General features: G+C 36.3%; 1 pseudogene; it reads left to right on the top strand.

Moving 5' to 3' along the window:
- The first annotated feature begins 8,106 nt into the window (after positions 1-8,106).
- LOC124973349 (flavin-containing monooxygenase 5-like) lies at positions 8,107-22,676 on the top strand (annotated as a pseudogene).
- The last annotated feature ends 4,605 nt before the right edge of the window (positions 22,677-27,281 follow it).

Raw genomic sequence — 27,281 nt, 5'->3', positions numbered from 1 at the left:
CAGAGTCTAGGAAGAGTGAGAAGAAGAGGGGAATGGAGAAAGAATGGTTCATGGGCATAGAGGTGCAACTGAATAGGAGGAATAACTTCTAATGCTCTCTAGCACAAGTGGGATTCTTATGGTTGATGATAATTAACTGAATATTTCAAAATAGTGTAGAGGATAGTGAATGTTTCCAACACAATGTAATGATAAATTTTTGAGGTGAATCAATAAATCAATTACCCTGAACTAATTATTTCACCTTGTATACACATAGCAAAATGTCACTGTATCCCACAAATATGTACAATTCTTATGTCCATTAAAATTTGTAAAATACATGTATCAAAAGCTTTTTTCAAAAGGAATTCATGTTTAGAAAAAACAATTCAATATTGGACAGAGTATAATGAGACAGTAATACAGATCCAAGTACAGGTTTTGAATAGTTAACTGGATAGACTCTTATAGAGTTCAAGGGAAAGGATTAGAACTGAGCACAAATAAGGAAATATAATTTTAGGATGGAGCTTAAGTTCTAATATCCCCAAGACAATGACTGGAACTATTAAAAAAAAGACTAATCTTTGGTTAACTAATATATAGAAATTGAGAAGAGGAGGCAGTAGAAGAGACTAGGAACAGCCAGTGAAAATAGTATGAGAACAAAGAATATAGTATCCCTAAGACCAAATGAATAAGGGTCTCAAGAGTCATGGTCTGCATCAAATGCAGTTAAGATGTGTAGTAAATGCAGGATAGAAAATAAGCACTAAATTGAACAACATTATGGTTTTCAATGGTCTTGGCAAGAGGTCCAGTGCCTGACTGGAGTGATTAAATAAAGAGAATGAGAGGAAAGAAGGTGGAGACAGACCATCTCACCCCTTTTGAAGAGTTTTGATGTAAAAGGAAGCAGAAAATTGGCAGCAGTAACTACCAGGTCAAGGGCAGTTTATTTTGTTTTAAGATGGTGATGTTAGAGCATATTGAATGCTGATGAGAATAATCCAGTGGAGATAAATATAATTATACCAGGGTAATGTTCTTGAGTGAGAGGAGGTGGTATCTAATGCACAAGTAGAGGGGTTGGCCTAGACAATAGAAGGCACAAAATTTGGTGGTGACAGCACCTGATCTCTCCTGACTCTACTGTCTAAATGAAATAAGAATGGCATCTGGTGAGCTTGTGTGGGAGGGGTGTTGGGCATTTGAGGACAGAAAGTTATGAAACAGTTGTCTAAGGAAGTGGAGAGTGAATGGACAGGAGGAATATGGTACCATTGCCAAGCAGCAGGGAGGGCCACTTGAAGCTGATGGTCAGGAGACCAGGCAGTATGGTGTGTGTTGGCTGCATGTGGGGAAGAGTTAGAGAATTGAGTCATACCAGGTTTGGATATTTGCCAGATAAATACAATAGAGTGATAATAAAGTTGGTCATATCCCCAGTGTCTAGAATACAGGTGAACACAATAGATAAGGTCCCTGTACTTGTGGAGTTCAGATTCTAGTGATGAATAAATATAAAAAGAAAAGAAAGTACAAATAAATTATCAGGAATAATAGTGCTAAGAAGGAAATGATATTGACAATAGGGCTTGGTAGCAGCTGAGTAGAGTGGGTTGAAGAAGATAGCACTACAAAATGACATTCAAATTAAGGTCTGAATGATGAGAAGCCAGCATTGCAAAAAAGGATGAAGAAAGGATAGGTCAAAGGGGTCACAAAGGCAAAGTCATTGAGATAAGATTTGTAAGGGATAATGAATATATTTAAAAATTGGTGACAGAGCTGGGTGCAATGGAGCACACCTGTAATCCCAGCCACTTCGGAGGCTGAGATAGGAGGATGGCAAGTTCAGGGTAATCCTGGGCAATTTAGTGAGACTGTCTCAAAATAAAAATGATTGTAAAATAAAATAAAATGTATGTAAATTTAAAAGCTATGTAACTCAGTGGTAGTACAATTACCTAGCATACGTGGGGCCCTGTGTTCAATCTCTACTGCTGAAAGAAAAAAAAATTAGTGAAGATGCACTTGAAGGGATTTGGCCATTGATAAGCACATGGTTAAAGGTGACAGAAAATGATTCCAGGGAGACTCCCACAGGTGTCTACCCTGGGATGTGGATGTTTGTGCCACCACTGAGGAATTATAAAACATTAAACCTGGTTTGAGTGAAGGAAGATAATAAATTCACCTTTAGGATGTACTGGATTTGAACCTAGAACAGTGTCTGGCCCATAGGTAGCACTGAGAAAGTATTGTTAAATGCTTGAGTGAGGTGCCTTTGGAGTAGTTCAAAAATATAGGACCTATGCTTTTTATAATCTTGAGGAAAAGAGGGAATATTTAACAAATGGGCAATCTAAGGCACAAAAAGTTTAGAAAACCTGTTCAATATTTTCTAGTGAGTCAGTATTAACTGCCAGAATGAAGTGTAGCTCGATTACTTTTTCATTCATTTCTCAGGTTATATAGTCATAATGCTTGTATTAATTCTGTTTTATTCCTCCACAAAAGGGAATGGCCAGGGCTGGGGAGATAGCTCAGTTGGTAAAGTGCTTGCCTTGCAAGCACAGGGCCCTGAGTTCGATCCCCAGCACTGAAAAAAAAAAGGGGGGGGAATGCTCTCTGACAACAGCAACCCAGTAACATTAACAGTAACCAAATCATGCCTTTGATAGATCTTAACATCAACCCTAACCAAAACAAGAATGATTAAAGAACAGTTAGTGAACAGGTTATATTTGCTGTCCACTATGTCCTTGGTCTACTGGGTTAAAATAGGATACTAGTTGGCAGCATCTAGTGAGTCAGATATGGAGCTTCAGTAAAAGATGTGACCATAGGGGAAAATGTTTCAGACTTCTTCTTGCATTCATGAACTTGGACTTTTGGGCTAAGGTTAGGATTAGGTCAGGGCCCTACACTGAGTTGAAAGCAATTTGGGTTTTCTTTCTCCCAAGCAAGGAAAAACTACACTTGACTTTGATGTAACTATATATCTTAGGCATCAGATTTATATAATAAATGTAAAACCCAGAGAGCCCAAGAGCCTGAGAAGATATACCAACAATACTGTGCATTTAAGTATAGCAGGAAGTGCTTACAGAACTCTTGCCCAGTCACCTCTGAGAATTGTCACTCCCTTTCAATACCAAAGGTAAGGGCATGCATTAAAAATTATCAAAAATTTATTGAGAACACAGGTCAGAGATTGTAGATAGCTTTGCACTGAAACTTATCTGCATGTCTTTTGTTTGACAGAGCAGTTCTTGTTTTCCTATTTCATTTGTTTAAAGTACTGGAATTGAACCCAAGGTTTTATGTGTGTTAGGCAAGCACTCTACTACTGAGCTACATCCCCATTGCTTTTAATTTTATTTTATTTGGGGCATGGGTAGTCTGGCTAAGTTGCCAAGGCTGGACTCAAAGTGTAATCTTCCTGAATTAGCCTCCTGAGTAGTTATGATGACAAGCTTGTGCCATTATGCCCAGTATTTTTTGTTGTTGTTGTTCTAATTTAATACTTTTTTTTCAAATTGGTTACAAGCAATCTCACTCTTTTTGGTCCAGCAGGAAAATGTTTATGCAATCTACCTAGCTAGTCCCTGAAGACTTTGAGTGTACTACTGCTGGAGTTTAGTTTTTCTGACATATTTTCATGTAAGGAGCACATTATCTCAGCAGTAAAATTGCATAAAGCTAAATGTTCCTCCTGTTTTAGCCTACACTGAAATCCTAAGAACACTCTGTGACCTTTCTCTTCCTCTGGGTTGATAAGCCAAAGCCATCTTATACCCTAACTTCACAAAACTTGATCTTAGGTTTGAAAAATGAACATACCTGTTGCACATATGTTTGTATTCCTGAGGTACAGTTGTAACATTTAACCAAGGAAGTTTCCCATTTTGATACCCAAAAATGCTCAAAAGTGGGATGTAAAATAATCTCCAAACTCAGAGGACATAAATAATCTGAGAGTGCTTCCAAAAGGTCCATGATGCATAGTAATTCATAGTGGGGAACAATAGTAGTTGTCCTATAACACTGTTGAGAACACTAAATAGAACACTTTTTAAAAAATTATTTTTAAGATGTTGATAGACCTTTATTTTTTTCATTTATTTATATGCTGTGCTGAGAAATGAACCCAGTGCCTCACACATGCTAGGCAAGTCCTCTACCAGGGAGCCATAACCGCAGTTCCACCTTTTTTTATAAAGAAGAAACAAAACACAAATTTGAATTTCCAGGGTATTGTAAAAGACCAAAATACTTTAGCTGAAAATAAATCTGGAGATCACCCAACTGTCTGCATCTCACCAGTAAAGACTCAAATGATCAGGAGTTATCCTTCATGGTTGAGGTTCCATGGTAATCTCATTAGCTTGTGAAGTCCACAGGCATAGGGTTTTCCTCATTTTCATGACCCATAGATGTGGTCTCTGAAAGCAAACAGAATCACAGAGTGTGCTTTATCTACTCAATTATAGTTCATGCATAGCCAACTTTAGTAGATTGTATTCCTATTCCCAACTCTCCATCTTCTCCCCTATAGGAATATTGTGCATCCAGACCCTTAGTCATGTGACTTTCTGTGTCTCTCAATGGACAGAACCCATGTGCTTTGTTTTGGAATGTTTATGAACATGATGTATGAGTTGAAGTTTTAAATGTGCCTGCTTAGATTGTTCCTACTGCCTGCTATGAAAGCTATATAAATCAAATAAGTTCCATGGTGATTAAAATTTTTCCTAAACTTCCATGTAAATATTAATTCATATCATTTCAAAAAGTGTATGTGTATACATTATGTGTGTGTCTTAATATCATCACCTGTAGAGGAGGAACTAGGGTTGTGCCTGCATTCTCCTTCATCATGCCTCTTTATGAGTCCCATATCTCCTTTCCATGTTAATTTTCCACCTTAGGTCTCCTGCTAATAAGGTAAAGGTAAACTGTTGTTTAATTCAATGGCTATCCTGCACATGGGTTTGACCCTCACCACCTAGAGTTTCACTTATCATCTGGGAAATTATCTGCTATTAATATTTTCTTTATTTTTTTAATTTAATATTTTATTAGTTCTGTTTAGTTATACATGACACTAGAATGTATTTTGGCATATTATACATACATGGAGTATAACTTTCCATCCTTGTGCTTGTGCATGATGTGGAGTTACACTGGTCATGAATTGATATGTGAACATAGGAAAGTTATGTTCAATTCATTTTACTCTCTTTTCTCATATCCCTCCCTTTCCTTCATTCTCCTTTATCTAATGTACTTCTATTTTTCCCTTACCCCACCTTATTGTGTGTTAGCATCTGCATATCAGAGAGGATATTCAGCCTTTGGTTTTCTAGGATTGGCTTATTTCACTTAGTATGATAGTCTCCATTTCTGTCCATTTATTTGCAAATGCCATAATTTCATTCTTCTTTATGATTCAGTAATATTCCATCATGTATATATACCATATTTCTTTATCCATTCATCTATTGAAGGACATCTAAGTTGGTTCCATAGTTTAGCTATTGTGAATTGAGCTGCTATAAACATTGATGTGGCTGTGTCACCATAGTATGTTGATTTTAAGTCCTTTGGGTATAAACCTAGGAGTGGGATAACTGGGTCAAATGGTGGTTCTATTTCAATTTTTCTGAGGAATCTCCATATTGCTTTCCAGAGTGGTTGCACTAGTTTGCAGTCCCCCAGCAATGTATGAGCAAACATTTTTCACCATATCCATGCCAAAATTTATTCTTACTTGTATTCTTGATAATTATTATTCTGACAGGAGTGAGATGAACTCTCAATGCCATTTTAATTTGTATTTCTCTAATCACATGAGATGTTGAACATTTTTTATTTTTTTTGTGTGCTATTAATATTTTCAAAATAGTACAATCCTTACAGGTTAGGTAGAAGTTGCTCACATTTGCTCTTCTTATGTTCCTTGGTGATAACTTGATCATAAATTTATACATAGCTAAAAGGGAAACCAGGAAAATACAGTTCTTCTTTGGGCAGCCCCATTCCAAAGAGATATATGATATTGTAAGAGGAGGAGAAAACATTTTACTGAGTATCTAGCAGTGTCTGCTTCTTGTCTAGCCACTAAAATTCAATGTTAATTCTACTCTTGATATGCTCATTCCTACCCCAAAGATGACAACCCCAAACCCATCTGGCTACTGCACCCAACTTGAATTGTATGTCTCGGTGACATGCAGTTGTCTCTCTCAGATTCAGATGTAGCCCCTTGTGGTCCAGTGATTCATTAACAGAAAGAATACCATCTGTGTTCTCCAACACCTGACAAACCATGGTTTAACAGAAACTGGATGGTTGTAGATGAGATGTCCTTTTCTTAAGTATCCCTTGGCCCTTCCACTACCATAGGTCTTGGGAGGGATGGAACGGGAAACCAATTATTCTGAAATCTCAAAGGAGATTTAGGTAACTGAAAAAAAAGAACATTGCTTTATCTTCCTAGGAGAAAGTAGCATTAGACAGAGGGAAAGGTCCTTGGTGACAAAAGGCACTCTTTTTGGTGGTAATCTGTGAGGACAGCCACTAGTTAAATAAAGGTTTTAGTGGTAGTGTTGCAGGAGCAAAGTGAGATGAGAATTCAGAGCAAAATTAAATAGCAGCTCTTTTAAAATAACAACTACTTGACTAGGTCATATTGATGTGTCCATTGAAAGATTAGTATATTTTGATGAATAACTTTTGACAAAACCACATCAAAAAGTTAAAACATTCTGCCCAGTTCTGTGACACTCACCTGTAATCCAAGTGGCTCAGGATGTTGAAGCAGGAGGATCACATGTTCAAAGCCAGCTTCAGAAAAGTAGTGAGGCCCTAAGAAACTTAGTGAGACCCTGTCTCAAAATGAAAAAATAATTGGTTGTGGCTCAGTAGGTAAGTGCCCCAGGTTCAATCTCTCATACCCCAACCAAAGTGAAAACATTTCTTTTTATTACATACATACATGCATATATAAATATGTGTATATATATACATATTTATGCACACACACACAACGCCACCTTTGATCCTCTTTTCTTTCATTTTCCCATTAGGTGATGTGGACATTATGAGTTTCCCATTGTGTGATTCCTATATTTTTGTATAATTCAGACCATATATTGGTCTAAGACAAGCATCTTCCTGATGGAGTTAAAATAATTCTCCAAGTCAAAGATCTATTTGTAACCATATTTAAAAGTAGTTGAAATGAAAACAGCTATAGTTAATCTAAAAGTAGTTTAAAACATGCATGGGGATTTTAAAGTAAATTCTACCAGTAGTTTATATCTGAAGATCTAGTTCATTAGGTGGGGAGGAGGGAGAGAAAGGGGTAGGTTCACCTGTTTGAACACATTTCCTGCAAGGAGGGTGTTTTGTATTTTGCCATTTCTATCAAGCTTGCTTGGGAGTTGTTGACAGTTTTGTTTTAGTAGAAGTTTGTTACTTTAAGGGAAAAGCAGGAAGTTAAAAGTGAATGCAGAGAGTAGGGGAGCAAAAGAGATTAGAGGACCATTCTGTCTCCAGAGGGAGTAAAAAGGCACTGTCTATAACAGCAGCTGAAAACTACAGAAGTTGTAGATAATTTTTTGTTTTTGTTTTCTGCCCAAAGAAGATTCACTCCACATTTTCTTGTCATTAAGAGAGGTAAAATTGCTGCCAATGAGTGAGTGGGATGTTGGCTGAAAGGAGGTGGGCAAGAACATCTCCTCCCCACCGACTCTTGTTGCTGTTTGTACTTCTGTAGTTTATATTTCTTTTATCACAGCAGAAAATCAGATTAACTTCCAGATTGCAGCTGAAGAATCAGTCAGATGCTTCTGGAAACAGTACGATAACACTATGGAGCTTCTCAGCTCTGGGTCCTGCAGGCAACAGGGCTGCCCTATGCTGTGCAAGAGATTCCTTCTGAAGAGGGCAACCAAATCTGGCTTTCCCAAAGTCACCTCTTGTTTCAGCATTTGTGTGTCATGGCAACTGTCTTTCTTAAAAACTGTTGACAGATTTGTGCTTTCTGTCTCTCATCATTCTTTCTTTAGTACAAGTGACATTGCCATAGCTAGGTGAAGACCTGTGGAGACCATGACCAAGAAAAGAATTGCTGTGATTGGAAGTGAATCCTGTCGGCTCTCTTCTGTCAAGTGGTGCCTGGATGAAGACATGGAATCTGTTTGCTTTGAAAGGACTGATGACATTGGAGGGCTTTATAGGTATCAGGTAAATCTCCTTGTCCATTAATACTTGAATTCCTACCTGCAGATGGGTGCTTGCAACATTTTATCTCCTGTTAGGTAATATGAGAGTTTGATAGTGACTAAACCTAATAAAATTCTGCCTGTTGACTTCTTAACATCCCCTCACCCCACATTTTATGAGGGTTTCTATTTCCCTCTGTTGACTGCAAAATTTATTGCAGATGTCCCTTTTTTTCCTTTTCTACTGTCCATGAGAAACACAGACAATATTTTCATTTCATTAGTTTTTCTGTTTTTCAGAAGAGGGAAACAATCTGGTGAAGCAGGGAGGATGAGGAACAGAACAACATGTATTAGAAAGCACAAAGGGATTAGAAAATGTAGAATGGTTGCTTCTGATATGTCTTAAAGGTAAATGAGCTAGAATTACCTGCTAACAACTTCTTCTAGGAATATCCCCCTCCAATCCTCAACATTACTTTTTCTATTAAAAAAAATCCAGGTATTTTTCTGACATTTCTTGTCCTTGAATAAGGTATAAAATTTGATACTATTGTTTGCTGTAAACTTGTTGCTTTGAGAAGTTCAAAGTCCTTTGTCTTCCAGAAGAGGGTAGAGGACACCTGCAAATAGATTTTCTTGTCCTTACATATACTCAGTTTTAAATTGTTTTAATATGCACATCCAACCTTACAACTTGTTAGTAACCATTGACAATATCATTTATTTAAATGGTATGCTTATTAAGTGCCAAAAAGTATCAGTCACCTTCATTGATCTCTAACTTGGTTTACTTTTAAACTCATTTTCTGGAAAAGTTAATGGAATTGAGGTGTTACAGGTATATTTCACATCATAAAAACTAACACGGTTTTGGCCAGCTACTTAAAAGGGCCTTATGACATTTCTTAGTTGAACAAATGTGTTGTATCTTGGCTCCATTTTGAGAACTAATCCTGACTATAGTCTTATTCAGATCTAAAATGAATCCCCTTAGCAAATCCGTATACCTTTATCATAATCAGATGTGGGCTGAAAACCCTGTTAATTTGTTTTTAGTAACAGAAAATTCTACTCTTGAAATCCAGTCACACCTTAGTGTAGAGGTTAAGAGCACTGTTTTAGATTCAAAGACTGTCATTTATAAGAAGTATGGCCTTGGGCAAATCATTAAACCTCTCTTTTCACTGTTTGTTTAATCTTTAGGAAGGGATAATAGTAATACCCCCTTTGTACAGTGATCATAGGGAGTAAGTAAATGAATAATTTCATCAATCACTTATAAAAGTGACAGCTCTGCATATGGTTACATGTCAGTTATTATTCATGCCTAGAGTGAGACCCCCACATTTTGAGTCTCCTTAAGCATCCTAGCCAGGTTTGGCAATTACTCAACAGCAGTGAAATCAATTGAGGCAGGGATGATGTTGGAAGTGTAGCCATTATTCTGCCTGATTATCAGTTTTGTGGTTTTTAAACTCTAAAGGGATTTGAAGTTAAAATCTGCTAAATATACAGCATGGGGATTTCTTTTTTATAATCCTCTGGGCAAAATTTCAACACCTTATAAACTGCTTCTATAAAAAATAAACTTTCATCATAATGCTCTGACTTCTCTGACTTTTCTTAACACAGACATACCTATATGGTTTACTATTATATTCTAGAACCAAGAATGATGCCTGGCATATATTTCCTACCCAATATATTTGTTTAATAAGTGGATTTCTGAGAAGGAAGCTGTCCTAAGTGGCTGCTAAGAATGTTTATGGAGCTATAGACTCTCCTTTTCACATTTTTCAGTTACATAGCTGTGGGGACTAAGATATTATAAACATCCTTTAATGGACTGAACATATTTTGCATGTTGCTGGTGGTTACCTTGAGAACTTTTTCCTGAGATGTACTTCTCTGTCAGTCCCATGATCATTATTTGGAGTCTAGTTGCCCTTCCATCCCCCAAAACTTTTTTTTATAATTTGTTAGAGGTTTTATATGTAGAATTGATCTAAGCACTTTGAAATTCCACCTCCACTGGTAGGTGTCCAATAAGAACACTGGGAATTCAGGGTTTCTATTTTCTTCTTTTTTGTGACAGTTTCCTGGGATTCAGTATATTTTTATTTTCTTCTCTGGTAGTACCACTTGTACTTTCCTATCATGATTCCTCTTTCATTTTTCTATCTGCCAAACAAGTGTTTTCTCAGACACCACCATTTCTCTTTTCTGATCATGTTCCACTTACCAAACTGGTATTGTCTCCTTGTACAGCTGAAAACTTTCTAATAATAATTATATGAGCTCTCAAGACATTAATTTCAATCAATTCTTGATCTCTTCATTAACATTAAGTAAGATTGATGGTAGAAAGTAGGCTGTAATATGATATATATACATCTACTTTGATGTTACCTTATGAATGAAATTACTTGAAAAGTTAATAAATTTCTTTCAAAATGCTAAGGATTTAATAAGTACTCAATGCTATAAAATAATCTTGATATTTTTGAGTCAAACTGCAGATCTAAAAATCATTAAAGCAAGCTAAACTGTGCTTTTAAAACTTTAATGTACACATGAATTACTGGAGATTCTCATGAACTAATTTGGAGTATACCAAAATTCTCCACTTCTGACAAGCCCTAAGTGATATTTATGCTGATGATCAGATAACTATTTCACATAGAAAAGTTTTAAAGTATAGCAGATAGACAAATAGATGCCATGTGGGCACAATATAATATAAAATGTTACTGTTTAATCAGAAAATTAATTAATATACACCCTTTAATAAAATATGTTTTTAAAAAACCATAAATTTCACAACTCCTCCTTTCTCTAAAAACTGGCAAAACAGAGAATAAGACAATAAATGGATTGAAAAACACTTAAAAGGATATAGCTGTTCACTTTTGCTACATATATAAGAATTAATCACTGGGAGAACATTAACAAAAAATGATGTCAACCCATTCATGAGATTCTGGTGGTGTTGATCTGGAGTCCCAATAAAGCACTCTGCTAGGTAATATAGGAAACATGAACAGCTAAAATGTTAATTATGGCAGAAATATAGTCATAACCACAACTTAAATGAATACTTTGGTTGAAATAGGTAAAATAAATAAGAAAAAACTTGAAAGGAGACTCCTGAAAACCTTATTAGTAGTCAAAAAGAAATAATTATGGGACAGACAAATGAATATGATAAATTTCATATTCCTAGACTAAATAATTCTTTAATAAGAATTGGGAGGAAAATAAACCTGAATGTGGACAAATCCAACACTCTGTTTTGTAGATATTTAATGTTTTGTAATACCAATTCTCCTAATATTTATTCATTTCTGTAATACAAAGGAAGGAGAGGGTCCAAATTGGTTAAGGTGATTTTCTATAATCAAAAATAATTTAAATGTAATAGATTTGAAAACCTGTGGTTTGTGACATTTCAGTGACAGTATAATAGGCTGGATTCATATTGCATTGTTTTATTGGTTTACCACCTTAACCCCATGAAGTAATTAATTGGAAATTTTTGAGGAAGCAAAAAGTTTGTTGTAGGAAGGAAGACACTGAATTAGGGATTAATGTCATCTGAAGCAGTGCTTCTCAGTTTTCATGTGCATCTGACTCATTTGAGGATTTTGTTATGTTAGTTCTGATTCAGTAAGTCTAGGGAGGGGCCTAAAATTCTGCATTGCTAACAATGTCCCTAGTGATCCCCTTTGTGCTGGTCCACAGACCATACTAGACCATACTAGCAAGGATCTAGAACAGTGGTTCTCAAATTTCAGTATTTTTTCTTAAGCATTTAACTTGTTTTCTTTTTATTTTATGAATAATGCTGACAGTAACATCTTTTAACAATAATCTTTGTTTGCAAGTCTTTGCAATATTTCTTTATAAGGCTATGAATATTTGAATATTTCTTTGTAAGGCTATGTAAATTTCAAGGATTTTTATATACATTGCAAAATTACTCAGAAAATATTGTACTAACTTATATTCTCCCTTGTATGTTTTGATCTAATCCACTTTTACTCATTTAAATGACTGTTACCCAGCAATAGTAACAGTGGGGTAAATAACAACTTATACAGGAAAGAGACTTAGTACATTTTCTTGAGAGCATTGTCTCAGTACATATGAAAATTCTTGAGACTTATTCATTCAGCTGGGAAGTTCTCACTTGGAATTTCTTGTGATTGCCATCCGATGAGTGCTAAGACTGAATTTAGTGTGACTACTTTGTTCACAAGTTTAGAACTTTAGGTGGGATAGCTAGAATTTTGGGGGCTATTTGAATATTTCTCTATCCTAGATATTTTCTTCCATGTGCCTAGGTTGGGCTTCCTATCAGTATTGTGGTCTCATTGTAGTTGGAGTTTTTATAGTAAAGATTTAGAATATTTCCAAAATTCCCAGGTGTTCAAGTCTTGGTATCCAGTGCAGCATTGTCCAGAGGTGGGTCTTTTGGAAAGTGATTCATTCATTAGGGTTCTGACATCATCAATGAATTAATTCATTGACAGCTGAATGGATTACTAGGCAGTGGTAGAAAGAGTAGGCAGGTGGGACATGGTTGAAAAGCAGATCATGGGTTCAGGGGGTTACCCTTGGGGACTCTATCTTGTCCTGGGCCTCTTCCTCCAACCCCTGCTTTCTGGCTACCATGAGCTGAGAAGCTTTCCTCTGTCATACCCTTCCACCATGATTTTCTGCCTTGCCTGAAGCCAAAAGCAGTGGAGCTGAAACCTCTGAATCCATGAGCCAAAAGAATTCCTTCTCATTGTCAGGTATTTGGGTCACAGCTACAAAAGCTAACTTCTTACATGGCTGCTGGGTTTCACCAAAGTAAGCCTTCTAAGACACCCAGGTGGAAGCTGCAAGGCTACTTATTAATTAGTATTGAAAGTCATTCAGTGTCATTTCAACTGTATACTGTTGGTCAAAAGCAAGTCATAAATATACTGAGTTTCTAGGGGAAGTAACTACACAGAGGTACAAGTACTGGGAGAGGTATGGAGGTTGTGTATGTGTGCATTTGTTTGAATTGGCATTTATTCCAGAAAATTTTTCAACTGTTTACTGGCTATTTGTAAATCATGAAATTAGTTCTCAAGTTGCCATGAATACTTCTAATTTACTGCAGGAAAATCCTGAAGAAGGGAGAGTCAGTATTTACAAATTGGTGATCATCAATACTTCTAAGGAGATGATGTGCTTCAGTGACTACATAATCCCAGATCATTATCTTAACTTCATGCACAATTCCTAGGTCCTTGAGTATTTCAGGACATATGCCAAAGACTTCAACCTTTTAAAGTATATCCAGTTCAAGGTAGGCAGTTTTGTGGGTGTCTTTGTGTTTGAAGTTCTTCATCAAGTAAATGAATAATGTGGCTTCATTTACCAGTGCTTATGTGTAAATATTAGCTTGATATGCCCAAGTACAAAGACTCCACTCTGTTCTCTCTCTAAAATACCCCTGGGAAAGTCTCTCATATATTTTGGCTGCAGATACAGAAAGATACCTGCCACCAGTATTTTCATTGTCTTCATTTCACACTCTGCTTATAATAAAGGAGATGATGAGAATGAATAGGTATGGGAACTTTAAATCTTTCTGGTTCCACAAATTTTCCATTATTACTTTATTATTTTATACTTTCTGAGGCACTTTTCAATATATTATTTTATGTGATCACCAAACCACCTGGTGAAGTACTTAGTGACTGGGAAATTATTGAGGAAGCAAAGAAGTTAAATCTGGTGGAGAGAGTAGAACACTGAATTAGGAAACAAAACCCTGAATTCTGGTCCTCATTCTTATCACTAATTAATTGTGACCTGAGATGAGTTAGTTTCTCAACTTGAATTTATCATAATTTTCTTTTTATGTAAAAGAAGATGATTGTACTGTATGACTTTTGGTTCCTTCCTTCTCTAAAGTCTGCTGTGATTTTCCCATAATGTATAATCATGACCATAAACAGATATATCACCTGGCTTAAACCCCAAACCTTCTTCCTTCTTCTGTTTAGCAACAATAATAAAATGGTAATATCTTGTGACAATTTCCAAAGCCAGTCATTTGCAGCCCAGTGGTGCATCTCTGACCTGTTTAAGTGACAGTTCTTGAAGAAGTTTGTTACTGTACTAAGCAGTGATGATGCATAGACAAAAAAATAAGTAACTTAACTAAGTAACTGTGTTTAAAGACACAGAAAAATGAAGAAAATTATTATTATACATATAAGTAATAAACCAAGTGATAAGTGCTATAGAGATCTATACATTGCAGTTCAGAAGAGGGATGTTTAACCCATCAGGGAAGAGGAATCAAGTTCCAGAAAAGATTTTTAGAGAAGATAATGTCCAAATTGAGTCTTGAGTAGAAAGGAATCTACTAAATGAAGAAGGAATAAAAGGATGATCCAAGTAGAAGCACCAGCATGTGTAAAAACACATGACAGGAACTATAAATCATACAGGATGGTTAAGGCTTAGTGTCTATATTTCAACCAAGACATTATAGCTAAGGCCCTAGAAGCTCATTGGAATGCATTCTTGATGTTTCCTTAGAAAGGCAGAGTAACCCATATTTATTGCTTTTTTTGAAAAACTAAAAATTATACCACTATTTCCCTATCTCACAGCCTCTTTCTCTATAGTTATTTGTAAAGTGGGCATATGTAAAAGGTAAAGAAAGATTCCTTTAAAAAAATAAGACCCACTGAAATATTTTCCTGCTCTAACATGAAAGGGAGCCTCATAGTCACATGTTTGAGGTTAGTCAAAGAGAACAGGATTTGGGTGTCAGAAGACATCAGAGAGTTTGGGGATGTCTGGGGTTAGTGGAGGAATAGGTGTTTAGTGCACAGAGTGTCACAGAAGTAGAGGTGAAATTCAGGATTTATTCAGGTGCTACAATGCCTTAAGGCAGAGACTAAAATCCTCACAAATCCTACTTTTCTAGAGGCACAGGAGAGTACATTAGTCTGTCAACTTCATTTTACTTTATCTGCCTTATAGAAATCTTCTCATTTGGACCACAACATCAAACAAAACTGTTCTTTATGGAGTATGAAAATCAAATATTCTTGCAAGGACCCTAATGATGTGATGGTACTTGCAGTATCAACCTTTTGTGTAACATTTTGCAGGATAAGTCATGTCTCAGAAGATATACAATGTACTGGCTATGGTTACAACCTCCAGTATATGTTACTTTGCTTTCAGGCCACTGTGTACAGTATGAAGAAGAGGCCTTATTTCTCTACTTCAGGCCAATGGGAGGCGGTTATTGAGTGTGAAGGGAAAAAGGAAGTTAATGTCTTTGATGGAGTCATGCTTTGCACTGGCCATCACAGTAATGCTCACTTACCCCTGGAAAGCTTTCCAGGTAAGTGACCTACCAGAAAGGAGGTTGAACCTCAAGCCATGCCTTTGACACTGAGGAATAGAAGGTTGTGGTCTGAGTGGTTTTTACCTTGGGGTGATATAAGGCTTACCCTAATTGTGCATGTTCCCTTGAAAATGGGATAATTTGTATTATTGCCATTTGGACAATGGTAATTTTAGAGTTTAGAGATCTGTGAACAATCATGTCACCACATAATGCCATTTCAGTCAAGGCTGGAATACATACAGAATGGTGATCCAATAAGATTATAATGAGGACTGAAAAATTCCTATTGACTGAGTAGTATCATAGCCATCATAATATCATGGTGATGTTGATGTAAAGACCTGTCTGCACTGTGAGTTGTATAAAATTATAGCTCACACAATTATGTATTGGTACATAATAATAATAAACAACCATATTACTGGTTTATGTATTTACTACATTTAGCGTACTGCTTCTACTTATAGGAACATTTACTGTAGAACAGACTTCCATGTTACACCAACTAGCCTCACATGTCTCATGTTTATTGTGGGTCTTGATTGCATCAGGAGGCCACATCAAGTGACTGGCCTAAACAATCTATGCTTATGTAAGTACTTCTGTGATGTTTTCACAATAATGAAACCAACTTACAGGAAATTTTTGAGAACGTATGTATTTCTGACAAGTAGAACATGATTGTATTTAGTTTCACAATGACTTTGGTCTTCATAAGGATCAAAAAGGAAGACTGTGGAACTCTTACACAGCATTGGTTCAGATATGGAATTTTTCAGTGATTGAGGAAACAAACATATATTGAGTTTCTAAGGGTTAAATGAAAGCTTGAATAATTTACTTTCAGTTTGAGGCCTGAACTTTCTTTTTCTAAAAAATGCACTTTATGTGTACCCTAGAGTATACAGAAACATATATACTCTAATTGAAATGGGAGTATGTATCTAAGGGAATGAAAAGACAAAAGAGAATGGCAGTTTTCTGAGGCACTTTGGATTTGTGAGTCTGCAAATACAAAATACAAACTACTTACGATAAAGGAATCACAAGTTACTATCCTGGGGCTATGGAAGAAAAAAATAAGCAAATGTATTCAGAATGACAAGAATAGCTGAATAAAGGGAAGATAATATGGAGAATATGTGCTTCAACTTTAAATTCTCCAAAAGAATGATTTTACAAATGATATCCATCATATAAACTATCATCAAAAATTATTTTATGTTCTCTTGCAGGAATTGAGAAGTTCAAAGGACAGTACTTCCATAGTCAAGACTATAAAAACCTAGAGGCATTGGCTGGAAAAAGAGTCTTTATAATTGTTGGAAATTCTGGAGGAGATATGGTTGTAGAGATTAGCTACACAGCCAAGCAGGTTTGAGTCAATTTACTTTGCTTCATTCTATCTTCAGTCTTATCAAGAAGGTAGACTCAACAGAGTATGGATGGCTGCACATCACCCATCAGTACCAGGGGCAAATATGGGGCTTGGTTTCATTGCCTCAATTGGCATGATGATTGATGCTAATGGAGGGGCATGATTACTGGTTAGAGTTCCACTATTCAGTTTGCTTTATACTAAGGAATAAGTTTGCTGCTTCAGGCTGCACTCAGAATCCAGTTAGTGCTGGGGCTGTAGCTCAGTGCTGGACTGGCATGTGTGAGGCACTGGGTTCCATCCTTAGCACCACAGAAAAATAAACAAATAAAACAAAGGCATACTGTCCATCTACAACTACAAAAAATTCTTTTAAAAAATCCTAGTTAGCCTCTCCCTGGAATTGATGAAGACCAGGTATTTGCTAGAAGAGGTTGTGTAAATGCAATATTGAGAGTGTGAATTGTCCATTGTCCAGAAGAAATGCCATGTTCTCATATAAAGGAAGGTGCATTTTGGTAATTAAAAACTTTTATGAAAAAGAATGGTGGGTGAGTTTCCTTTTTGCCACTCAAATGGAAAAAAAAAAAGAAGCAATCTAATCTTTTCAAAAACATATGGATATCAGCACTTACCCACTGAGCCACTTCTCCAGCCCTTTTTATATTTTATTTAGAGACACTCACTGAGTTGATTAGGGCCTTGCTAAATTGCTGAGACTAGCTTTGAACTCGTGATCCACCAGCCTCAGTCTCTGGAGCCACTGGGATTATAGGCATGCACCACTGAGCCCAGCCTATTCCATAATTTTTAATGAGTCCTATGGGTGGTAAGTGCTAGTGAAGTTCAGAGGATGGAGAGAGAATTCTCAGCCTGAAAGGTCAGTAATGATCTCTTAGAGGAAGCCAAATTGATCTGAATCTTAAAAATGAATGGGCTGAGGAGAATTTAAAAGAGGAGAATTTTCAATCACATTAACTTTAAATATAAACATAATGGTGGATCACAGTGAGATATATTCTTGGACAGTGTTTGGGAAGGAAAATGGCAGAAAATTTTTAAAAAGATTGTACAAAACTAAAATGCCACACTAGTGAGTTTGAACTTGATCTTGAATAAAGTGGGAGTGCTTTCAGATTGTGAGCCAAAATGATAAAAGTAAACAATATTTTCCATGCCTTAGGTATTCTTCAGCACCAGGAGTGGGGCTTGGATCCTGAATCATGTAGGAGACCATGGATATCCTTTTGATGTGGTACACTTTTCTCAACTTAAACATCTTATATTAAAGATATGTGGCCAAGCATTAACAAATACATTTTTTGGAAAAAAGTATGAATCAAAGATTTGATTATGAAATATTTGGCCTGAAGCCTAAACACAGGTATGTTCTCAGGATGGGAATGGAGTTGATAATGGCTAAGATACAAGAACAAGGATTGTTCACACAGACTAACAAAGCTATCTCTACCCATACATTAAGAAAATCCAGAGAATTTGAAATTCAATTTTTACCTTATCGACCACAGAAGAACAAGATCTGCTGGTCTAAAGGATTTCTGTCACTTATTCTCATTGGCATTAACCATTTTTTTATTCTGTCAGGTATCAGTTCTTTTTATATTGTGCCCAACAACAACAAAAAGGTAGTACAGGGCAGTGCATCATTCAATCAGTCAACAAATATGGGGCATCTGTTGTGAGCAAGGCATTATATTGGGCATGAAATACAGAGAGAAAAGACATGATAATACAAATAATACCTTACCTTTTTTGAAGAGTTTTTAAAGACAAGCACAGTGATGAATTATATGTATTATCTCATGTAACCCTCACAAATGGCCCTGGGGGTCCGTACATTTTTTAATGTCCATTTTACAGATTAAAAAAAAATTGAAACTAAGAGAAACTAAGTAATTTGCCCAAGGAAAACATGAGTAACAACTGGAAGACTTCAGAATGGATCTTACCTTAAAAATATAAATGAGAAGACAGACAACAGGATATGACAAAGAAATGCATAGGATGCACAGTATAAAGAATGAGGTTCTCATACAGCCAGGAGGACCATTGTGAAATCATTTCTATATACTGACTTTAAATAATTTTTTTCTAATTTCTCACTTTTGAAACTGTTCAGATCTACAGAAAAGCAGTTCAATAATAAATACATTGAACATTCATATATCTTTTACCTAGATTCACCAATCAAAGATGGCCATATTTGCTTTTTCTGTTTTCCCTTTTAGAAGATAGGAATATTCAAACAATATTTAGTATACATACATACTTAAGAACTTTTTTTAAAAGTAAGTCAAAATCATTAATATATACCTAAGAAAAAGGGCACTCCGTTATATACCATAATACAATTATCACATTTGGGAAATTTAACATTGATAAAATACATTATCTATTTTCCACAGATGTCCCAATAATATTCTTTTCTTTTTTCTTGTGTACTAGGGATTGAACCTAGAGTCACTTTACCACTGAGTTACATTCCCAGCCTTTGTATTTTTTTAGATAGGGTCTCACTAAGTTGTTTAGGGCCTTGCTAAATTGCCTCAGCAATTTGAAATTAATTAGTGAGATGATACTTGGATGCTGTGTTGCCCAACAACTTTTTCATTTAGTTATTTAAGCATGAATATCTTTTGTAGTTGCAAAACAAACTGAGGAGTTATGGAATAATAAGAGGTAGGTAAATAGTGTCAGCATGTAGCATTCTAATTATAATATCTTAGAATAGCAAAAGGAACATTATAGCCTGAGACCTGCACATAGTCTGATATATCTAGACTATATGGCAAAGGTAGAAGAGTAGTTGAATATATCTCTAGATGTATCAGGTAAGAAACTTTTGTATGCTCTGCTAAATAAAAAGTTTGGGGGTTGGAATTTAGCTCAGTGGCAGAGCACTTGCCTAGAATTTAAGCAAGTGAGTGACATAATAATAAATATGTAATAAAAGTATTGTAGAATGACCACAGTACATGACACAATAATATTCTTTCTAGCTTTTTATTTGTGTTTCTAAATTGAGAATCCTAAAACCATGTTTATTTGCCTTTCTATTATAAGGCAAATGGTATAGAAGGCCTATAGGAAGGGAGCCCTAAAGACAACTGTAATAGTTCAGGGGAGATAGGGAGGGAACAAAACTATTCTGGGTAATCTTCCTTTTTAAGGGATAAAGAATGTAGGCTTGATAAGCAGATATGAGACAGTTTTGTGACTTGACCATCTATGTAAATGGTGGTACTGCTAGTGAAAGGGAATAGGTTTAGAAAGAAAAATGAAATCATGAGGTTGGGATGCAGAAAAGGATCTTCCTAAAGGTTAGAATCAAAGCAAATTAAATTCAACAAATCAAGGATTGTTGTAAACCATACACTATTTCTGAGGCTAGGCCAGGAAGATAATGGAATGAGGACTGTCAGAGCTCACTGACTTAAAATTCAGAAATTAAGACTGTTTTACAGTTTTGGTTAGGAGTACTAGAAAAAAAAACTTTGAGGTTTGGGATAGTAGGCTCAATATGAGTCAGCAGAGGATAAGGTTTCTAAAAGGCATGATTAAATTTAGCATCATCAAAAAATTATTATGTCCCAGAACACATAATTGTTTTCTAAACTGATCAGACTACCACCTGAAAACATTATAAAAGTGAAACTGGAATTCATGGAATAAGAAGGGAGATAGGAATGATTTAAGGAATGTGAAAACATATCATTTGAAATACAGATTAATTTGCTGGAGAAGTTTAGGCAAAAGAAGTTAAGATCTGGGGGAGATCTGAATATTCCCTTCAAATATTTGAAGGAATAACCTATTTAGTAGGGCAAGGAGTCAAACTAGAACCAAAGAGTGAAATCTTGAGGGTTGCATAATATCAGCTTAACATTAAAAAATAAAAAAGACAAGACCTTTTTTTCTTTTTTGTCCATATAAAGGACCTGCAACTGACTATACTAGCATAACTCCCCTATCTTGGAGGAAGAGAAAGTAATTTTTTATTTAATCTTCTTATCCTTACCAGGTGCTCTTCTATTTTCTTCCCCTCTTTCATTGCCAAAATATCTAAAGTTTCTACATCCTATGCTCTCAGGCCTCTCCCCTTGCTCCCGAGGTCCCTGTATTTTAAACTCACCTCCTTACTCCTGACACTGTTCCCTTGGAGGTCATCCATGACTAGATTCCAATCTCTCACTACTGAGCTTGGCATTTTTAAACATTTTCCCTTGGAGTGCTTTCTTTCCCTTCTTTTCTGGCACTAAGCACTTTTATTTGGACTTTTCTGCTTTCTTTCCTTTGAGTTATTATTGTCCCACCACCTTCTGACTATAAGCAGTCCCCAAGGATATAATTTGAACTTTATTAAGTGTTGACAGTTACATTCAGCATTTCATGTACATGGAGATTATTTAATCCTCATAACAATCCTCCAAGACTGGAACTAGTGAAACCTTTTGTGAAAACTTCATGAAACCTCCAGTTCTTGACCTACTGCTATAAGATAAATAAATGCATGCATACAAACACCTGAGTTAATATCACCTCCAGAAAGCAAAGCTCTTAAATTCTTTCCTATTTCATCTCTTTGAAACTCCAGCCCCATTTTGATAAAGTACTACTTGACCATCTATCTGTTCCTTTGGAATTCCATTTCAAGAATTCTACCTAAAATTTATTTTCTAATCATTTTTTCCTGTCCTTGTTTTTGGATCCCTCAATCAGATTAATTTGACTTTCATCTTATTTCCTTTGTGTTCCATTGTTCTTTCTTTTCATTATAGAAAGTAGCAAGTGAAAGTCTCCTAGTCACACTTCTTCCACATATTTTACTGTTCACCACATTTTCCCACTAAAAAGTCTTTAGCTCTCCAAATCTGCACTTGGTATAATCATTTCATCTGCTTCCATCTGAAGGGCTACTTCCTTTTATAGGATAAGTCACCCTCCCTCATCCTTTCAGGATTGCAAGTTAACATTTTCTCTTGAAAGCCCTGATCTGTGGACACCCACAACCCCACCACCACTGCCCTCATAAAATAATTGGGAATCTCATGTTTGAGGATTTTTGTGGTGAATTCCCTCTTTTACATCAGTCTTCTGAATCTGGAATGCTGTCCATTCTTGTTTTCTACTAATTTAGGCAATGACCATAAATATTCTTTCACTTTGCTGCTGTTCCCTGATTTTTAATCCTTTTCTTTGTTCTCATCTTATCTATATCTTTCACATTCTTCCAGGGCCTAGTACAGCCCTCTTTTAAGTGCCCTTTTTTCATTTCTATTTAGCAGTCAAACCCACAATATTTAGCAAAACCCTTGAGTTCTGTAGGTGTATACCTATCTTATCTCTTACTAGTAGATTTATAAGATCTTTAAGGATGGTGACAAATATCATTTTTTTTCACTATTTACTACAGCTAATAGTCCAGTATAAAATCAATACCAGCACTCAGAAATCACTGATTGATTGACCATCTAATTGATTGCCTTCTTGTTAGGCCATGGCTTCTATCTTCTCTAATTTTAGGTATGTGGAGAGCCAATGTCATATCATTCAGGAAGACTACATTGATAGCATGGAAGGGATTGCTGATTTGGTGGGAGTCAAGCCTAATCTACTGTCTCTGGCCTTCACTGGCCCAAGCTAGCATTATAGTTATTTTTGGTACCCTGTACTCCACTCCAGTTTCATCCACAGGTCCCTGGAAAGTGGAATGGTGTTTGAAAAACCATCTTAACCACAGATGATCATATCAGGAAGATGATCATACCATGAAGACAGGAGTAATTGAAAAGAGTAATTCCATAGCTTCAACAAAGACAATGGGCAGGTTTATGCTACCTGTTATTTTCTTTGAGGTGATTATGGCTTATTTTTAGATGTCTCATTTTCAATGCCCTGGCTTTCATTGGGAATCTCAATCTAGAGATGGCTTCCAAACCTAACAAAATGGAATAACTCTCAGCTTCATATTTCCCAGAAATTACCTTTACTTCTCTTTCAGAAGCATTGATCCTCTTTTTGCTTTTTTCTACAATGAAATCCTGGGTTTTCATTTGTGTTGATTCATCCCCCCATACTCTTGTAATCTGTCACATTTTCTTCTAGACTGTGAACTCACAGACTCCATTAGTCATTTTATATTTTGTCCTTAGGCATGTTGATTATCAAATATTATGGTGGGGACCCTAAATAAGCATCTCTAAAAAATGGCTGACTCCATGTAATTCTTCTGATAGGATTTGATTTTCTATTAAAAGCTAAATTTGTGTTTGTTTTTAATATTATAACTAAATATATGTTTTCTGAGAGATAAAAGAAATAATGTTCTTAAAATAGTTGTCTATGATAAGACATTTTGTTTTACTTACTATTTACTAATGTACCTGATAACTGGTCATTTTTGCTCCTCTCCCTAAGCAACATGTCTTTATTTTCTTAATAAAGAAATAACTTTCAACTTTCTAGGCTCATAGGTTGTTTTAATAATTTAGCATCAACCCATGGGTTCTACTTGGTTGAGAAAATTGGGATTTTTTTAAAGTAGCTGTCCTATCTTTTTTGATCTCATTTCCAAGATTGAATCTAATCAGAGTTTTACTTTAGGAAATAAGTAGCTGCCAACTATTGCAATGTGAACTACAAATGTGTTTTTCTCCTCCTACTCTAATTTTCTCCCATTCCTTCAAGTAGATTCTACATAATAAGAATTCATAGAGGTTATGTCTAAAATATAGGAATATTTTTCTAAAACCTCTTTTTCTTATGTCATACAGTGTTGTTCTCAAAAATAGAGCAAAGAAATAGAAAGCAGGAACATGGGTTTACATCCAGTGCTGCTGCTGATTCTTTTTCTCATCTGTTGAAGTTTTGCTTTGTTCTAGTTCATGAGAAATTGTCAGCTGTCAAACACAATGAACTTCATAGGGAAAGGTACTGAAAGTACCAGTCAAGTGTATGTTAATTAATAGCTGTTTTGCAATATGTTTATAAGTTTGGATTGCTACCAATTTCTTAACTACAGGATAAATTTACAGGATAAATGACAGGATAAATAAACAACTAAAAGGACATCCAACAAATACAAATGCACATAAGAGAATTAAAAATGTGAGAGCTAAAACTTCTTAATCACATAATCATTTGGACAGCTGCCTATCATTTCACCTTTTTGAGAACTAAAGTACTGAAAGTTGATATTATTTCTTAGGTCTTTTTCCTTCTCTAATATTTATGATACAGGGGATTTGTCATCTATTAAAGTAGAACTAGTATTTTTTATCTGCAGATTACTCTTGTTCAAAAGTAAATTGAAGGTCTCTTAAATTTTCTCCTTTTATAATATAAACTTACCTCTGTTTTAGAATGTAAATGTATTGAATTAATAATCCTCTAATAATTCCTAATTATTACTAATAACACCCCAATTTCCTCTTTCAAGTGTTTATTTTTAAATTGATTTGATTTCTATTATGTAAGGCTACCAAAAAAGAAATCATCACTCATTTTCTCAACCAAGATGAAAGCAAGATGTGAATTGTCACTGGCTCTTTGTGGTGCCAAATCTGTGGGTATTTGTTACGACCTGCAGCAACAATTTGTGTGGGGGTCTTTATAGGTGGTGGACTGGAAACTGAGCTACTTCTATTTCTGAGCTGCTTCCTTACTTGCTTGTTTATAGATGATAGAGGAAATGAGGCTTGCTTGCTTTGAGAGGAGAGAGAGAGGCTTTGCATAAGAGAGAAAGAGAGATTTTGCTTAAGGGAGAGAGACTACACTTTCAGAGATCTACATCTTTTAGTTCTGCTGCTTCTTCTTAAAGGTGCATCCTGCATCCTGTGAACTAAGGGTGCATCTATCTGAGGTGCTTCTTAGTGATGCATCCTGCGTACTGCAATCTACCTATCTGTGATCTAGAGGTGTGTTCTCAATTCTCTGCTCTGTGATCTGCCTTCCCCCGCTGCCTGCTGCTTCTCTCTGCTAGCTGCTTCTATCTGCTTGCCTCTTCTTCTTCTTCCTTTCTGCTAGTGACTTCTCTCTGCCTCTTGCTGCTAACTGCTGCTGCTTACTTACTGTTGCGCTCCCGCCTACTGTCCACTTATATTCCCTTCGGGAGGCAGAGGATGGGGCCACACCAGTTGCAATCAGGCGAGGAGCCAGCTGTCCTATCACGGCAAGGGTTAAAATGAGCAGGCCCAAGCAGGCGTGCACTCGGGAACACCTGTGCACATGTTGTGCGCATGGACTTAACTGAATATGGCCAGTGATAAATCACCTGAGTGTGCTTATGTTAATTAACCTCCTTACTGCCGATGTGATCAGGTGCCATTCTGGCACTGTCCACATGGCACAGCCCCCAACAATTTCCCCTTCTTTATATAAAATGAAAAGAAAGCTGGCAGGGATTGTGTCTGTCTTAGGTTGTCCATGGCAGAGCAACATCCTTACCCGTCATTGGACAATGAGGCTCTTGCCCTCATTTCCTGTCTTAGGTTGGTACAAGTTCCCCATGAATCTTACCCATCTTTGACTACCGATCCAGCATACTAAGCCATATACTGGGAGATTTTTCTGCTTCAAGGGCAGCCATGGCCTGTTTTATGATCACATTATGAGTCTGTTGACTGGTTTTGAGGCGTTTGTAAATGTAGAATAGAATTAATACAAGCACACCCAAGCTTATTAGTGTAAAACTTAAGAGTCACCAAAATTTGGTGCCAAATTGTGCTGAAAAAACAATCATTTCACCCTCTCTACATTTTTAAACCCTCCTTAAAGGTGAGGTATCATCATGAGGAATTAGAAGTGAGTTACACAGGATGAAAATAAGCAGCTTGCTTTACTGAGAAAAAGATGAAAATCATCTGTGTGGCTAAATCAGCTTATGAGGGGCTATGGGTCCAACCAATTCCAATTTGGGAATTTCCCAAGTGATGCAATCACTATCAGCAAAAAGATCTGTTACTCCTTAAACTCTACAAGGGCTATGACAGCTGCTTCCCTCTTGTGAGCCTTGAGTCAAAGAGCCCTGTGCCTTATTTCTTAAATGATTTGGTAACATCTTGCCCTCAACAACAGTAACCAATTTGCACTCGTTAGCCCAATGTTTTTCTTTTCTGTGCCTTAGGCAAAGACCTAGGGCATGAGGTGTAACATATTTTACTATAGTTATCTCTTGTCTTTTCTTTTGTTAGGGCATTATCTCTTTGATATGGCCTGGCTGTCTGCATAGGAAGCAGCCTTTAGGGTGAGCCCCTCCAAAGATTTTTTAAAGGAGGAGCACCTCTCATAGCTGCAACAATGATGTTTTCCAGGGCCTAATAGCTTCTTGGCAAAATTTGTTAGCATATCAACATTTCTATCAGGAAACCTTGCTGCTGCCTTTCTGCAAGCAGTTTCAACAGATTTTTCTTTCCACTGAGCTCTCTAATTCAGATATTGTCCTTCAGATAACACTGCTCTGCATAGCTGTTTCCAATCAGTCCTAACTGTCTCTTTAAAGTTTTTCCTAATGGTTGATGGTATCTCTATTTTGGTCCTCAAATACAGGCAGGTTCCACTAATTTTGAAGTTCTTTGTAATAGGTTTAGCTTTCTCTTACCTTTTTCCCTTGTTCTTAAGTTTTCACTACCACTTGGTTATTCCTTTTGGGGGTTCTTTGTATTAGATTTAGCTCTCTCCTTTTTCCCTTGTTCTTAAATTTTCTGAGTAATTATTTTCTAGGTTACTACCACTCAATTCTTCCTCACTTTGTTCTCTTTAAGAGTTCTTTTCTGTTGCTATTAGATCCTGTTTGTGAAGATCCCTCTGTGGCACACTGAGCAGCTTTTCTTCTATAAAGCCTGGGCTTATTTCTGTTAGAGTTTGAATATGTGATACAAAGGCCACACTAACAGTAGTACAAACACACAAATGATACAAAATACACACATTACTATAGGATGTAGGGGAACCTTCTCGTAGGGGAACCTTCTCATTATGCTCCCTCACTAGGGGAACCTTCTCATTATGCTCCCTCACTAGGGGAACCTTCTCATTATATTCCCTCTCTAGGGGAATCTTCTGTTAACATTCCCTCACTCATTATGACAAACACACAAGTAACACAAAATACACACATTTTTGCACTTCACTGTTATGCCCTTTGTGAGCTTTAACTATCCCTTCCCCTTAAACCGCTCTGGCCAGAAACTCCTGCGAGGTTCTTACTTTCCCTACCGTACCTATTCCCTGAGATAGACTTCTTCAGTTT

This window comes from Sciurus carolinensis, assembly GCF_902686445.1.
Source record: "Sciurus carolinensis chromosome 14 unlocalized genomic scaffold, mSciCar1.2 scaffold_126_arrow_ctg1, whole genome shotgun sequence".
Classification (NCBI taxonomy): Eukaryota; Metazoa; Chordata; class Mammalia; order Rodentia; family Sciuridae; genus Sciurus; species Sciurus carolinensis.
Note: the sequence above shows the minus strand (reverse complement) of the source record. Positions and strands in the feature narration are given on the sequence as shown.